The following is a 17,564-nucleotide window of genomic DNA, read 5'->3' on the forward strand; positions in this document are numbered from 1 at the left end:
GCCTGGCCAACATGGTGAAACCTTGTCCCTACTAAAAACACAAAATTAGCCGGGTGTGGTGGCGCACGCCTATAATCCCAGCTACTCAGGAGGCTGAGGCATGAGAATTGCTTGCACCTGGGAGGCGGAGGGTGCAGTGGGCCAAGATCTTCCACTGCACTTCAGCCTGGGCAACAAGAGCGAAACTCCCTCTCAAAAAATACAAAACAAAACACCACCATCTTGACCAATCAAACAAAAACAAGGAAGGATTATGTTTGCAAGCTGGGCAGTACAACTGGGAAGACCCCCTCTCTGCTAGCTTTCAATATCAAAAAGTGATGAAAATAACACAAAAATCTGAACAACTAGAAACACGCTGCAGGAGGCAGGTCTCCCTCCGGCCCCCTCCTCTCACTCGCTTGGCAAAGCCCGTTTGCTTTTCCATGCCTCTGTTCCCTCCCTTCACAGTCTCTTTGGGGGCACATTTGGAAATTATTTAAAAAGATAAAATGCCTCTAATCTGTTACCAATTAGAAGAAACATGTGAATATTATTTTCTAATTTGTGACTCTTGAGTGTGCGTCTCAAAAACCAGAGAGAAGTGATTGAAATAATTATGTCTGCTTCTGAATATTTCTATTATGCTCTTGAAATAAGAGGGTGGCTGTGTCCTCTTTGCATGGTATGCCTGAGGGCTGAATGTATCAGTAAGAACATCAAAGTTCTGGGTGCGAACGGCCACAGAACCGCCATTTCTACACAGCCCATCTCTGGCCTGTGCAGCTGGAGGCCAGGATGGCAACAGAGGGGCGAGGACACGGCTGGTCTCTTTGAAGGGCTCAGGCGCGCAGGGCAGCGTGAGGAGAGCAGTGGGTTTCCTGGTAAACACGTGCTCCTCCCTGCAACTCCACTCACCCCAAACTTCTGTATCCGATGGAGTCATTTGCAGCCGAAGAGCCACTGTACAGGCATAAGGTTGATTTATAACAGGAGCAGGGTGGGTTTTTTTTTTCCAACCTAGTCATAGTACGACTTGAGTGACTAACTCCTGAAAATTGGTAATTTCTTGGTGGTTAACAGTAGAAAGTCCACCAATGAGAAGTGAGGCATGCTAATAAATTTATAGGGCGTTATATGCCAATTAGACCTCGTCAGCCATTCAAGAGGCAGGGATGCCAGTCAGGTTATCATTCCACAAATGCACTCTTTATTGCCTGCACTCTTGCAATTCAATCCCCCATTTGTATGTCTGAAAAGCGGCATATTAATGCTGACTGTACAGGAATCAGAAATGTGCAGAGGGCCTTTTTGGTTAAACAACCTCTCTTTTCTTCTGTGCAAACTCTTCTTTGTTCTCCAGTGCCAAATAAGGACTTTGGGTCGAGCATTAACTCTATATGGAATCAGATTCCTTCCAGACTTTGGGTCTCATCAACAGCCAACAGGCGCAGGCCATCAGGCCACCTCCCAGTTGCTCTGCTCACTCTCTTCTGCCCGTACCCGGCAGCCTAGTAGGTGCTTTATCTCCAGCATGTAGTTCATTGGCAAGGACCTCAGCTTGACCCGGGATGGCATCTTTGCAACTGGCAGACTGAGAGGCACAGCAGCACATGTGTCCTTTACGGAAGAACAAGGAACATGTAGCACTGCCCAGGGAAACTGTGTGTGTCAGTTTGCTCTTTGTGTCAAATTGACTACACTGACTTTAAGCTTTTATTTTTTTTCTTGGGGAAAAAAAAATCACACAAGTGTATGTGCTTTGAAAAGACCTCATCCACGCAGAAATGTACAAACTGGACTTGGACGCTGCCACCCATGTGAGCGGTCTGACTTGTACCCTCTCCTTTCGGATATTTTCTGCCCCAAGTGTAGCATCCCACTCTTTCTACTCCTTCACGTGATGGATGGTGATGTACCTTCCACCTTCTGTACTTTGAAACATATTATAAAAATCAGTTCTCTCTCTCTTTTGGTAGAAGTGAGTTCTTTGAATTTGATTTCAGCCCTGTGTGTCTTTAGGACTTTCACCATCACCATCGAATGCCCTGTTAAGCATCCATTCTTTCAAGAAATACCCACTAAGCACTTGTGAGGAATGAGGTACTGCACTGCACCGTGAGGTTCTGGAACACAGGTGAATACAGGCAGATGGATACACAGATTCGTGACAATGGGGACAGGGCTACAATTGTGGTATAAACTGCTGGAATTCACAGAAATCAAACAAACAAAAGAGAATCTATGGTTTTTACTATGTAGACAGCTCTGGACTTAGTTTACAAAATTAAGGTGTAGTTAAACCCAGATAAATAATTAACACTATGTTCTGCAGCTTAAGAATACAAAATGCCTCAGTAAACAGGAAAGCATCTATGAATCTGCCTGGAGCCCGTGAGTCACTGCACCAACATTTAAGTTCACAGAGGCATCCTCCTCATGTCACAGCTACCACCCGCTGACCCAACAGTGAGGATGACTCTGTGGAAATGCCAGCCAACTCACATGCCCACTGCAAGTGTCTTACCCTCCAAGACGGTCATTACAGAGTGTGACAACCCAGGACCCCAAACTCCAGATGCTTAATGGGCCTTTGCACTTTCCAGCAGAGCTGGAGCTATCTAGCTGTTTCTTCAGTGTGCATTAAACCCCTTCAAAGCATTGCAGGGGAAAACTTTCCTTTTGCCAATTCCAAAATGAAAACCGTGCTGGCCGCTCTCAGTCAGGTGACGGAAGGATGCCACTGTCTGACGACACTCGGACACGTGATGAAGTTGGGGACTCAGAGACGGGGATGTGGCTAGGTGTCCTGGAGCCCAGCTGGGTAAGGTTCACAATGAAAGGCACATTGGTGAAGGTCCCCACTTTTCTGGAAATAACAATCGTGGAGACTGAGGGTCTTTCTTGCTCATGAGGGAGTCCTGCCAGATAGCCATCATGAAACTGAATAACCTGGACCCCGGAGCCAAGGATACCAAGCAGGTCTCTTGCCCTCCCTGCCCCTCTCCTGGCTGTGTGAGATGCTGATGTTTAATCGAGAACAGTCTTCAAGGTATTTACACATCTTTAAGCAGGTGCCAACCAGAGAGGACCGCCATAACGTCTCCCCCGCAAAGACCTCTGGTCTTTTCCTCCCCACAGCCCATATCAAAAGCTTTGTGATAATAAATAATTAATCTAGTTTAATGGACACCAACTTCTTCTTATTTGGTGCTTCACGGACAAAGAAAATGGATATGTCCCCGGTTGTCACCTAACCAATAAGGGCACTTACATGGCTTATGAGACTACATAATGGACCACATGGAAACAGAACAAAGCTTTGAAAAACGCCAGGAGATCACGTTATCACGTTTACCCAAGGGTCTCCATTCAGAACATCAGACTGGTCACAGGTGGGCATGAGCCGTCCAAGCGGCCAGTCATGGGGAAGTGTGCACCGCGGTCCTACACCGCATTTGCCATTTCAGCCGGGACTGTGGGGCGGGCACAAGCTCTCTCGGGAAGATGGTGTGGTAGAGCCATGAGAAGTGTCTAGGTCATAATATAAAAGGTAGATGATCCTGCAAGAAGAGGTTGTCTGTCCTTGGAGTAGGGCTGTCGGGGACCTGGACTCTTTCAATAAACACACAGAGCTAGCCCCCGCCCCCACCCCCAGCCCAGGCTCTGGCTTCCTCTCATTCCCACCTCGCCCCCTAAATAACACTGGAATGCCCTGTCCCCTGATGGGCTCCATAATGAGAAGGCCTGTCAATCACAGCTCCATTAGCCTGGACAGACTTTCACTTCCTGAAACAATTTATTGGATTCCCAGAAGCAAATGGGCCTTCTTCCTTTTCAGCTCTGTTTTTAGGGAGCTATTCAGAGGGAGTGTGTGCCCCTTCTGCTCCTGCTGTGCGGCCTTTGTTTCCCTCATTTACTCATGAAAACAGTTTCCTGAGTTTACCTACCTCCTCTGTCCTGGGTCTCCCGAGTGTTTGCCAAAACTTTTTTCCCCCACTGTTTAGTAGCCACACAAAACCCACCAGCTGCTTCCAGCTACTCAACCAGGGAGGAAGCGGGGAATTTTATTTGCAGATTTCTGGAGGGAGGGAGGTAGGGCAGGGGGGTGGGGGAGGGGAGAGGCACATACTTGAAGAAATTAAATTTATGCGAAGAAAGAAAGAAAGAATGCTGATGACTACGTGCTGGCTGATGGATGCCCTCCTGTGTATCTCTGGGGTCCATGACTTCGTTCCCTTTCTGTCTCATTCCTGACCAAGAATTTAAGCAGCTCTATTAAAAATGACTAAAGACGCCCTAGCTAAAATTTTATCCTAAGAATATTGAAAATTTTTTGGAATGTATGCACAACACTTCTCAGCTCTATGCTATGAGCGACGGTTAGTTTTGTTTGGATAAGACTTCCAGCTATTTAAAAGAGAAACTATGGTACCTGCAATCAAATTGTTGCCCAAAGATTTTAGATGGGCAGTACTTCTTTCAGCTTCTGAATTGAAAAGGAGGATTTAAAATTACATAAAATAATATTTTCTTTCTAGTGCTCTTCTTACAGAATAATATACACTGTGCAACTACCCTTGAGCAGTAAGGCGATCTTCTTTTAGCATAAATCAGTTTAACTTTTAACCTGGGAAAACAGACTGAAGAAGACAGAGAGTTATGTCTCGCCTTCTGAGAATTTCGAGTCAATAGTAAATTGGGGGGCACGTTAGTGCCACTGAGATCCAATCAGGATAAAATTATGCAGTCAGGTAAGAAATAATATCTATTAGGCTAATTTAATCACCGAATACTTTACAGATGAATTAGAATTTAGAATCCAATTATTTCTTACATTCGGACTGTCAGAGCCGGTATCTAAGCAGGAGGAGGGGAAACAGCACTAGGAAAAAGAAGATTAGGAGAAAAAGGAAGATGAGGCAGCTTTAAAAATGCAGTAAATGGAACAGACCCTGTCCCGCTCCAAGGCTGTGATAACAGCAGAGAAATGACGAGTGTGGTCAGGGTTGCTGCCATCAGCCCAGCCCAGCAGCCAGATGAACCCACGGCCAGGACGCGGGAATTTGCTATCACTGATGGACAGCCATTGTCCCCTCCAGGAGCCCTCCTCCTTGTAGTGGGCTTGTCTTCACAAAGGAAGCCGACTGGGCCACATCCTGAGGCGGCCCATGGAGCCAGGCAGCTCCTTGGCCTGGAAAACCACAGGATGCCCCTGGGGGCCACCACATGGGCCCTGGTCACGCCCTGGGCAATGGGACTCGGCCTAACCCTCTTCTAGCCCCCGGTTCTCTTTAGGGCTGCGTTTCTTTTTATGAACAGTAAAGGCTGTCTGGAGATGGGGAGGAGAGAAATGAGAAAAAAGGAGCCCTGAGCCTGCTGGGCCTCTGGGATCCATGGGCTGGTCCTACCAGCTGGGACAGTGTTTGTTGCTCCTTGTGTGGGGAAACTGGGGATGAATGGAAACTCAGGCTGGGAAGTGAGGCTGGCACTAGAGACGCACTAGAGATTCGATCATCTGAGCAAGAACAAAACTAGCCTTACAGACTGCTCCTCTCCCAGACAGATCCTCTGGGCGGTTGGGGAGAGCTGCAGCAACAAAGGACGCTTCTGATTTGCACCCTAGTGCTCTAGCATGACTGGGTGCTCCAGAAAGAATCAAACACCGCCCCCACCTTCTCTGTTTGTCCTGGCCAGTTCAGGCAGTCATAGAATTGGGTAAATAAAAATTTTATTTTATTTTATTTTTTTGAGATGGAGTCTCGCTCTTTTGTCCAGGCTGGAGTGCAATGGCATGATCTCGGCTCACCGCAACCTCTGCCTCCTGGGTTCAAGCGATCCCCGCTCAGACTCCTGAGGAGCTGGGACTACAGGCGCCTGCAGCACGCCCGGCTAATTTTTGTATTTTTAGCAGAGATGCGGTTTCACCATGTTGGCCAGGCTGGTCTCGAACTCCTGACCTCAAATGATCTGCCTGCCTCGGCCTCCCAAAGTCCTGGGATTACAGGCGTGAGCCACCGCGCCCGGCAAAAATTCTTATAATTGATATTTGAGTTGTGAATAGAACGACATATTTGTTTCAAGGTTTCTATTAGTTATATCCATAAAGAGGTTTTCCTGAAAGAAAATGGCTGAAAATTACTTTTTGTTTGCATGCTACATTTTCTTTAAGAAACAGACATACACTGAAGCCCCTTGCATTATGGCTGTTTCAAAAAGCTCAACAATCTCCCACCCTTCCAAAAGTAGAGTAGGAATGTCAGGGAAAAACTACTACTTATCATTCGTTCCAGAATGATCCTTACAGCGTGAAGTGAATGAATGTACTGTGAATTTAAATTTTTATATGCCAGCAGGTCACGGGGCTGGCCGTCAAGACTGAATACACTTGTTTAAGTTTAAGGTGGCCGCAGAGACCCCTCCTCTTCAGGAAGGCACAACTAAAGCGAACCATCATTACAGCCATTCCCCACTGGGGCCTCCCAGCCCCACTCCAAGGCGGTAGCGGGAGTGAACTTTGGTGTTTACAGGCCGTAGGCGTTTTATGATGGTGGTGCTTCCTGCCTGGCTGAACAGAGAGTGCCAATCCTCCAGACTGTGTGAGTCCTCCTCCTGCACCTTTTCTTCCACCTGGCACACAATGAGTCCTTATGATCTCTTTAATTACTGAACTGGATCCCTCTGTTCCTTCTCATTGTGTGTGCCTGTGTGTATGTGTGCATATGTGTGTGCCTGTGTGTGCACATGTGTGTCTGTGTATGTGTGCACATGTGTGTGTATGTGTGCACATGTGTGTGCCTGTGTGCACGTGTCTGTGTATGTGTGCACGTGTGTGCCTGTGTATGTGTGCGCACGTGTGTGCCTGTGTGCACGTGTGCCTGTGTATGTGTGCACATGTGTGCCTGTGTATGTGTGCACATGTGTGCCTGTGTGCACGTGTCTATGTATGTGTGCCTGTGTGTGCCTGTGTATGTGTGCGCACGTGTGTGCCTGTGTGCACGTGTGCCTGTGTATGTGTGCACATGTGTGTGCCTGTGTGCACGTGTGCCTGTGTATGTGTGCACATGTGTGTGCATACACACGCACATCCCCATTTATCTCTGATTCATTTAATTGAGGGCAGGGCATCAAATGAGATCTCAGAAGAGGCACTCCTTGCTCTATGATGATTTATTGCGGCTCTTAAAAACACCTGTTCATCCATTCATCCTTTTGTAAAAAACCAGACTTAATGTGCAGTTTTTTTAAGGTATCAAAAAAACCCTTCCTATGTAATATATTAAGTTAAAAAAACAAAAAAACCCCACATTATTACAAGAAAATAAACTAAGAATGATCATAAGAAAGCCTCCCAAATGTGGGGTACTTCTCTTTCTATGTAGGTATACGTGTGGGCATGGACACATTTATATGGAATTCCAGTGACGACTTCTTACTTAAGCTGGTAACTGCTTGAAAATAAACAGGCTCTTCAAAATAATAAGAGAATCACTTGTAGCATTTAGGCACCAACTTTGATGCGTTCATACCAAAAATATCTCTTCCTTATAATAAAATGAAAACAATCCTTTAATCTTTCCTTTAGAGAAAATATCAGCCTCCAAAGCCAAAACGTCAACGTAATGAGCCCGTGAGGAGGACGACGCTTCCTTGTAACAAACCGAGCTCATCACATGACATCTGCATTATTAGGCACACACTGGCTGACCTGAAAAACCCAACACCGAAGCCTCGGTGACTGACAACAGCCCCTTCTTCGGCAAGTTCATGAGCCAGTCTAAATGGAAGGCGGGGCCTCTTTCCTTTTCTGGTTTTTTTTTTTTTTTTTGAGACAGAGTTTGGCTCTTGTTGCCCAGGCTGGAGTGCAATGGCGCGATCTCGGCTCACTGCAACCTCTGCCTCCCAGGTTCAAGTGATTCTCCTGCCTCGGCCTCCTAAGTAGCTGGGATTACAGGCGTGCACCACCATGCCCGGCTAATTTTGTATTTTTAGTAGAAATGGGGTTTCTGCATTTTGGTCAGGCTGGTCTCGAACTCCTGATCTCAGATGATCTGGCCTCCTCGGCCTCCCAAAGTGCTGGGATTACAGGTGTGAGCCACTGTGCCTGGCCGATGGAGTTTTGCTCTTGTCGTCCAGTCTGGAGTTCAATGGCATGATCTCGGCTCACTGCAACCTCCGCCTACAGGGTTCAAGCAATTCTCCTGCCTCAGCCTCCCCAGTAGCTGGGATCACAGGTGCCCACCACCACGCCAGGTTAAGTTTTGTATTTTTAGTAGATACGGGGTTTCACCATGTTGGCAAGGCTGGTCCCAAACTCCTGGCCTCAGGTGATCCACCTATCTCAGCCTCCCAAAGTGTTGCGATTATAGGCATGAGCCATTGCACCCGGCCCTCTTTTCTTCAACTAGGTGAATTTCGTAAACCAATCACCACTGCAGGTAAGCTGTTTGCCCCTGATAGGCCTTTTGGGAACCATCTTCCTTTCTGGAGGAGATCGATGCTTAGGAAAAGCTCTCCCTCCCTGAGAGATCAAATGGGCAGCAGCCCCGTAGCAGGACCTGGTGGGTGAGCTCCCACCACATGCCTAATTAATGACCCTGCTGGTCGCAGCTGGAAGAGCTGAGCTGGGGGTGATTAATTAAATTAGCTGGCAGAGGAAATTACAGTGGAAAAGCCAAGGTTTGATTGCTCCATAATTAACCGCAGTGCAAATAATATCTGCATCTATAACTTCCAGCGATGAGATCAGAAGCCAATTGAATTTGGCACTGATTGAAGCTGTAAATATCCCGTGGTGAAAAATGATAGGTTTGTTCTAGAGGGAAAACTTACAGAAATGGACATCTAGCAAATGTGATCGGGGGAAAGAAAAGGCACCAGAGGAAACGGCAGGAAGGAAGCCTTACCTTTCATGCTGCCTTTTTCCAACATTAAAACAACTCTTTTTTCACATTTCTTTTGGATTAGTGACTAGGCGTGCTGTATTTCCTGTCTCTAAATTTCAGGTTTGACTTCCCATGCATGGAACCTATGTTAGGGTTCCATCCCCCTTTCTCGTTCCAGGGATTAAAACCCAATTCAAAAATAATTTCATAGGCTAATAGGAGGGGACCGCTTTCATCTCCCTGAGAAGAAAAATGTTCTATTTAGACCATCAAATGCATGAGCTATTGCAGCTTTTCTGGATAATGACATTTTTTCTTCTTTGTAACAATTTTCATGTTCAAAATATGGTTTCATTAGCAATAGGATTCTACTTAAAAGAAAAAAAGTATTTTATACAGATAATTGCCCTGCAAAAAAAAAAAAAAAACCACAGAACTTTCAGCAGACTGGAAACATTACTTTTTCTACCATCCACATATTTTCACTATAAGTTGTTTTAAGGAAGGAGTCATGCGTCTCTACTGGAAAAGCTTTGAAAAGTGATGACTTGGTGGCTTTGGACCAGGAGGTGTGGTTTCTGTCTGCAACTGGTCAGAAAGAATTTACCCCAGTCTTGACACACAGACTCTCAGTCGGGTGGAGGACACACTGCAGCTACTAAAATGTGACACAGAGAGTATCTGTCCAAATGTAGTGGGGTTCAGACATGCACCCCAGCCATTTTCTCCGCTGAGCTTCCATACAACCTGAGGGGTCAGTATGGCAGGTGTGATTACTCTCTCTCTCTCTCTCTCTCTTTATTTTTAAAGAAGAAAGTTGAGAAAGGTGGTCAGTGTTGTGGCAGGACAAGACCCCGGCCTCCTGCCCATTGTCCTCACTCTAGCCAGGCCTCTCCCTTCCTGATTCTATGTGGTTTTCCTTCCAACAGACAACTGCATCTGCACCCTATGCTGAGATGTACCCACAGGCACCACCTGTCTGGATGGAAAGAAATAGGCAGGGCTGTGACTGTCATGGGGGTTTGATGACATGGGCCACAGTGTCTACAGAGGTCAGAATAATGTGGTAGAAGGGAAATGGCTCCCAAAGACGTCAACGTCCTAATCCCCAGGAGCTGTGACTATGCAACCTCACATGGCAATTTAACTGCAGATACAGTTAAGCCAAGGCCCTTGAAGGGGGAGAGTATCTTGGATTATCCAGGTGGGCCCAATTTACAAGGGTCCTTATAAGAGGGTCATATGAATAGGAGCATCAGAGTCAGAAGATGTGAGGTCAGAGGGGATGCAAGGCCACCAAGACGAGTGGCAGCTTCTAGAAGCTGCAAAAGACAAGGGCATGGACTCCCTCATAGCCTCTAGAAGGAATGACACCATGCAGACCCAGCTTGGACTTCTGACCTCCAGAACTGTAATGGAATACATCCGTGTTACTTTAAACTACTTAGTGGGTGGTAATTTGTTACAGCAGCAATGGGAATCTTTTTTTTTTTTTTTTTTTTTGAGACGGAGTCTCGCTCTGTCGCCCAGGCTGGAGTGCAGTGGCCGGATCTCAGCTCACTGCAAGCTCCACCTCCCGGGTTCACGCCATTCTCCTGCCTCAGCCTCCCGAGTAGCTGGGACTACAGGCGCCCGCCACCTCGCCCGGCTAGTTTTTTTTTTTTTTTTTGTATTTTTTAGTAGAGACAGGGTTTCACCGTGTTAGCCAGGATGGTCTCGATCTCCTGACCTCGTGATCTGCCCGTCTCGGCCTCCCAAAGTGCTGGGATTACAGGCTTGAGCCACCGTGCCCGGCCAGCAATGGGAATCTTATACCTACCCTATTAGGAAGAGAAAGACTGAGAGGCTAAAAGCTGGATGGATGAAACGTGTATGAGACACGGCAGGTAGCTGTCCTTGGTGGCATCCATTGAGCTTGATGTCTGGTGTGATCTGTCCCTCTTGGCCACAGAGTCTCCATAACACCTCTTCCCTTGGCCTGGGAATTCCACAGGACCTCTAAACTTGTCTGGTTGCAAACTGATGTCCTAATTTCCTCCTAGCTGTCCCTCCCAGACCGAGATGGAGGTTTCTGGACTCACAGAATCTAGACCAGAGACTTGGTGGAGAAGGCAGTCTGATCTCTGCCTTCCTTCCTTTGCCAGGTAACAATTCTTCTCTCTCCTTTCCCCGTGTCTTTCCAGCAGAGGCTCTGCCTGCCTTTTTCCCCACCTATCTTTCCAAGAACGTGCACAGGAAACAGCCTTGGACGACGGAGACAGCATCTCCCTCCAGAGCACACGGCAAATGTGCTTTCTGCCCACTGTAGAAGATTTGGGTTCCTAAGCTTAGGGTTCCGTTCCTGCAATGCAGCCCTTGATGTGTGCGGATGCCGTGGGGCCCTGACTGCATCACAGCTATGGGCACTGGGGCCCGGGAAATGACCCAGATGCTAATACTCTGGCTACTGCTATTGCTGTGAATAACGAATTTTTCTTTGTCTCTGACCCTGAAGTCTCGTATCTTAGACCAACTCCATGAAACTGGAAGGCCAACTTGCCAGGGAAGTAAAATCTCAAACCCATCACAAGTTCTCATTCCCTGGTAACCAGCGCCTCCAGTGTTAGTCTTCAGCAACAGTGGAATACATGTTAGCATACTGGGGGGTCCTCTTTTATACCTTTGCGTGGGGGTTCCCTTCATCTGTACCACCCCTTCCCTGTCCCACCAACTGCCTGTCAGGGCCACTCCATCTCAGGTTTTTTTCTCTGAGGCTTGCCTTGACCCTGCAGCCCACTTCCTCCTGTTTGCCCACTTCTGCTGCAGTTTTTGCATGGATCACTCTCTCTCTCTCTCTCTCTATATATATATATATATATGTGTGTGTGTGTGTGTGTGTGTGTATATATACACATATACACTTTTTTTTTTTTTTTGAGATGAGGTCTCTGTTACCCAGGCTGGAATGCAGTGGCACGATCACAGCTCACTGCAGCCTTAAACTCCTGGGCTCAAGTGATCCTCCCAACTCAGCCTTCTGAGTAGCTGGGACTACAGACACATGCCACCATGCCTGTTTTTTTTTTTTTTTTTCTTTTTAATTTTGTTTTTTTGTAGAGACAGAGTCTCACTACGCTGCCTAGGCTGGTCTCAAACTCCTGGTCTCAAGGAACTTTCCCGCCTCGGCCTCCCAAAGTGCTGGGATTACAGGTGTAAGAAATGGTGCCTGGCCAGCATGGGTCACAGTATCAAGCAATTTTTGGTGTGTCTGTCTCCCCTTCATGTTGTGAGCTTCCTGAGGGCAGGTGTGGGGCTAGCACAGTGCCTGGCACACAGCAGCTAGAGGGTACTCTGTAGAACCCTCTGTCTAATGCCAGGCCGGGCGCAGCATCAGAGCCCTAACCCACCAGGTAGGGGTGTGGATCAGGCTGTTTCAACCACCTCCTACACCCCCAGCCCCGGCGTCAGGTATCTTCCCCCATGAGGGATGAGGCTAAAGGGATGGGACTGGAACTTCACTGTTTTGGGTCACTGTGTGAAGCTGGACCTTCTGCTGGAATGAAGAACAGAGCTGGAGGTGAGAAAGGAAAGGCAGTGGGTGTGACCACCCACTTAACCATGTGGGATGGGGCAGCTGCAGGGGTGGGAGGGTGGGCAACGAGCCTGGTAGAAAAACCAGTCTGGCTCAAACTTAGGATTCCTACAGGGAGAAGGGGCCGGAGGGTGGACTGGGTCCCATGGTCCCATCCAGCACCCAGCCACAGGAGCCAGATAGGGGAGAGACGTGTGTGAAACATCTGGTGTCAAGAAATGCTAGCACGCTGCTCAGCAGGTAGTTCAGTAGTAATACTTATCCAGGGAGATGACGTTTTCAAAGGCAAAAGTGCCCAATAAGTGCAACCCACCCCTCTGGGAGAGGCAGCTTGTGGCTTTTGCTGGGAAGGAATTCTCAAGGCAATTAAAGTCACAGCAGGGTGACTCATGATTGGTTTCACACATCAACCTGGCCAGGCCACCTGGCCCAGTGATTTCATCACACGTAACCTATGCATTACTGTGAAGGCCTTTTGTAGATGTCACCTACAGTCCGTGGACTCCAAGCAAAGGCGATTATCCTTGATAATGCAGGTGGGCCTCATCCCATCAGGTGAGGGCCCAAAGAGCAAAAAACAGGTTTCCTGACGACGAAATCCTACATCAAGCGTGCAGCACTAACTTCTGCCTGGGTTTCCAGAACACCAGCCTGTCCTGCACACTTCAGATTTCTCTCTCACACACACACCACCAGGCTGCCTGCCCTACACACTTCAGATTACACACACACAATTGGTTGCTTCTCTGGAGAACCCTGATGGATACAGCAGGGCTGAGAGCAGAGCAATGAGCCAATCGAAGCAGAGCTCTAGCACTGTGAGGCTGGCAGTGACCCTGGGGAGGCGCAAGGTGAGAAAGAACAGATGCACATGGAGGGCACCACCCTTCTGGAGAGCAGCACGGTGATGCTGGATCAATACCTGAAAAAGTCCACAGCCTTTGACCTCGTTTGGCTCCTTCTAGAAACTCATCCTTAGAAATGAATTAATCATAAGCTCCATAAGCTGTACTCACAAACATGCTCAACCCAGAGGTATTTCAATATTTCACTGCAAACCCATGTCCAAGGGGGATGATTATGTAATGACGGCTCAACCATGGATGGATTACTGTGACACCATCAAAAATAATGCTTTAAAAGACACACATGGCCGGGCGCGGTGGCTCACGCCTGTAATCCCAGCACTTTGGGAGGTCGAGGTGGGCGGATCACCTGAGGTCAGGAGTTCGAGACAAGCCTGACCAATATGATGAAACCCCGTCTCTACTAAAAATACAAAAATTAGCCGGGCGTGGTGGCATGCGCCTGTAATCCCAGCTACTCAAGAGGCTGAGACAGGAGAATCACTTCAACACAGGAGGCAGAGGTTGCAGTGAGCCGAGATCGTGCCATTGCACTCCAGCTTGGGCATCAGAGCGAAACTCCGTCTCAAAAAAAAAAAAAAAAAAAAAAAAAAAGACATACATAAGGACATGAGAAGATGTTCACGATATAGTATTAGCCCAAAAAACGCTCTTCAATTGTCTTTAAAGCATTGTTTCTTTCCACAAATGTTACATAGGAAGACTATATGTAATATGTCAAACATTAACTGATTATCTCTTGAGGGTTGGAATATATATATATATATATAATTATTATTATTTTTTCTACTCTTTTTTCTTTCTTTGAGATAGGGTCTCACTCTGTTGCCCAGGCTGGAGTGCAGTGGCGTAATCACAGCTTACTGCAACCTCCGCCTCCCAGACTCAAGCGATTCTCCCGCCTCAGCCTGGGACCACAGACATGCACCACCATGCCTGGCTTTTTTTGGGGGGGGTATTTTCTGTAGTGACAGGATTTTGCCATGTTGCCGAGGCTGGTCTTGAATTCCTAGGCTCAAGCAATCAGCTCACCTTGGCCTCCCAAAGTGCTGGGATTACAGGCATGAGCCGCTGTGCTGGGCCTATTTTTCTCCTCTGTAGGATACAGTCACTTCCCAAAATGTGACTCTGGCTCACTGGAGGCATCTGTCTAGGAATCATTCTGTTGCCAGGTGTGTTCATAGTGCTGGGGCTTCCCTCTTTAGTGGTTTAGGAAATCATATGTACCGTAAAGAAGCCTCTGTAATTTTGTTTAATCCAGTTCTTATAACATAACAACTCCTTTTCCAGAAACATCTATCATAACTCTCTGAGATTAAAATTTCCAGGAGTATACTGTGGAAATCACGGCTTTCCCAGATTCAATGGTGTCCTGGGTCACATGCTGAGAAGGTCAGGACAGCTTGTTATGGTATGGGCCACGTGTAAAGTTGTCAGGAAGTAGACATTTTCAAGACTTTTTTTTTTAGATGGAGTCTCACTCTGTCAACCAGGCTGGAGTACAATGGCGTGATCTCGACTCACTGCAACCTCTGCCTCCAGGGTTCAAGCGATTCTGCCTCAGTCTCCCAAGTAGCTGGGATTACAGGTGCATGCCACCCTGCCTGGCTAATTTTTGTATGTTTAGTAGATGGGGATTCACCATGTTGGCCAGGCTGGTCTCGAACTCTTGACCTCAAGTGATCCAACCACTTTGGCCTCTCAAAGTGCTGGGATTACAGGCATGAGCCACGGCGCCCAGCCTCAAGATTTTAAAAAACTCCACAATATTCTCTTGTGAAACCAATCTGACTTTCAATTCCTAGATCTGATTGAGGGGTGCCTCTGAAGGAGGACCGCTAGGACAGCACCGGTCTTGGGCTTTGGTAAGGAGCAGAGCTGCCCTTGGATCCCTGGTCTGTGTGAGGGGTGGCACCGCCTCCGCCTCCGCCTGGGTGACCCGCGCTGCCCTGGCCTCCCCTGCATCGTGGCCCCTGCTGTCACTCCCTGCGGAGGTTTGCTCTAATGGAACTTCTGTTGCTTCCTCTGAATATCTGTTTGCCTTCTCCAAATGAATTTCAGATTAAGCCACCTATTCGGCCACAGATTTCAAAGCTAGAATCAATGACGGCATCTTGATGACACTGGGCAGCTCTCAGCATTCACTGCTGTTTGTCAAAGGCTCCTCTTGGGACCTTTGTCAGGGACGCAGAAAGGCCTGTGAGGTTTGGGAAGAGCTTGAAGGGGCTATGAGCTCCTCAAAGCAGTGGAGGAGACAGGAGCTCCTCAAAGCTCCTGGGGGGCTTCCCCTGGAGGCCACTGAGGGGGACGTCGGCTGTTTCCAGTGCTGAAAAACCTGGCAGGTCCCATATTTACCTGGAAGGCTTTGAAAACCAAAGAAAAAGATTCGGTCCCAGCTTCCTTCATCCTCACCCAAGGCTAGAACACTGAGCCACCATGTCCAGCCTGTTTCTTTCACTGAGAACTCACTATTAGGATGTCTAAGGGGGCAGCAGCCAGGACCCTTTGTGGCTTCAACCCCCATCCGTCTGTCTTATGTTTTCCTTAGTTTTCTTAATAAACTGGGAGCCCTTGAGGCTGGGGATGGGCAGTACCAAGTCTTCTGTTTTCCTCAACAGCTTTATTAAGGTATAATTTACATACCATAAGATCTACCTGTTTTTAGGGATACACTTCAGTGATTTTTAGTAAAAAAAAAACCAGCTTGCAACCATCACCAGAATCTGGTTTAGAACATTTCTGTCACCCCTAAAAGATTCCTCATGCCCACCTGAAATTCCCATTTCCACACCGATGCAAATGCTTCTCTTTCTATCTCTACAGACAGGCCTTTTCTGAGATTCCATATAAACAGCATCACAACACCTACATAGCCTTTTGGGTTTCTTTTTTTTTTTTTTGAGAGGTCTGGCTCTATCATCCAAGCTGAGTGCAGTGGAGTGATCTTGGCTCACTGCAACCTCCAACTCTCAGGCTCAAACCATTCTCCCACCTCAGCCTCCCGAGTAGCTAGGACTACAGGTGTGCAACCACGCCTGGCTAATTTCTGTATTTTTTGCAGAGATGGGGTTTTGCCATGCGGTCCAGGCTGGTCTTGAATTCATGAGCTCAACTGATCTGCATGCTTCCGCCTCTCAAACTGCTGGAATCACTGCAGGCATGAGCCACCGTGCCCAGCCTGGTTTCTGTCACTGAGAACTCAGTCTTTATGTTAATTCTATAGACTCTGAGTAAACGAAAACAAGAAATGGAAATAAAAACCAAATCTGCGTGTGCTTTGCACTGAAGAAATTTTTGGTCACTGTCTAATTCAATAAATGTTTCATAACATTTTTCCACATTTATTTTGGTTGAGTGTGGTTCAGAATGCCTACTGTATGTAGGTGTTGGGTTTTATGGAGACTATTACCTCGTAAGAGCAAATGGACTCTTTTAATGTTTAGAATGAACTGGAAACTGCTGAGTTTAAGCTTATAAAAATTAAGAACAGCCTGTGCCAGGCCAGATAAAAACTGTTCATTAACTTCCCAGAGTGCACAGTGTGCACAGAACACCCCAATATCCTTCTATGCTGATCCAAAGTAGTCCCAAAGAAATGGCTAAAGCTTTTACAGTTGATGCTATGGGGAGGGAGTGGAGAGAATCACACGCTTCCCAAGCTAGCAGGGGCTCTCCGGGGGTCTTCTTGCTTAGCCTCTCCCTTGCAGAGGGTACTGATGTTACGAGAAGCGACTGATGCTGACTTGTGGCCCACATGGTCCAGGAAGGCAAGGTTTCTCACCAGGGCCCCTACTGCGTCAAGCTGCTCCTCACAGTCAGCTGGGATGCAATGGAGAAAACTCTCATGCCAACTGTCACTGGATCTTTAATGAGAAGGAAAGTTGTCTACTAGGAAGGACTGTTTGGAAGTCCAAAAAACCATCGGCTATCTGTTCTGGGGGAAGCCATTTCCCCTGCCTTCTCTGAAGTGGAGGAGTCAGAATGGAAACCGAGGCACGCAGCAGAGGCAGAATCCGTCGTAATGCAATGCCAGACTGCTCCCATTGGCAAAAGCACAGGATGGAGTATGGCCCCGAGCTCGCTCAACAGCTCCTCAGGAGGGTCTGCTTTAAGCCCTGGCCCTGGCCAGAGCTGGGCCTGTGTGTGGGCAGCCTGGCAGGGCCTGATGGGGACCAGCGTGGAAACCCCAGCCCACCCTCAGCCTTGCTTTTCTTTCCTCTTTCACAGCCATGTTGCCTGCCCCCAAAGGTGTGGTGGCTTTAT

General features: G+C 47.6%; 1 protein-coding gene and 1 long non-coding RNA gene across 8 annotated transcripts in view; one reads left to right on the forward strand and one right to left on the reverse strand.

The window, feature by feature from the left end:
• The window catches only part of AGAP1 (ArfGAP with GTPase domain, ankyrin repeat and PH domain 1), a 650,028-nt gene that overhangs the window by 43,995 nt on the left and 588,469 nt on the right, over nt 1-17,564 (reverse strand). The gene's annotated exons all lie outside the window — the stretch shown is intronic.
• Nucleotides 8,273-16,547, forward strand: LOC115893213. The gene is made up of 3 exons (XR_004053187.1): nt 8,273-8,417; nt 10,907-11,008; nt 16,363-16,547. It is a non-coding gene; the product is annotated as an uncharacterized LOC115893213 (long non-coding RNA).

The sequence above is a fragment of the Rhinopithecus roxellana genome, chromosome 14, assembly GCF_007565055.1.
Source record: "Rhinopithecus roxellana isolate Shanxi Qingling chromosome 14, ASM756505v1, whole genome shotgun sequence".
NCBI lineage: Eukaryota > Metazoa > Chordata > Mammalia > Primates > Cercopithecidae > Rhinopithecus > Rhinopithecus roxellana.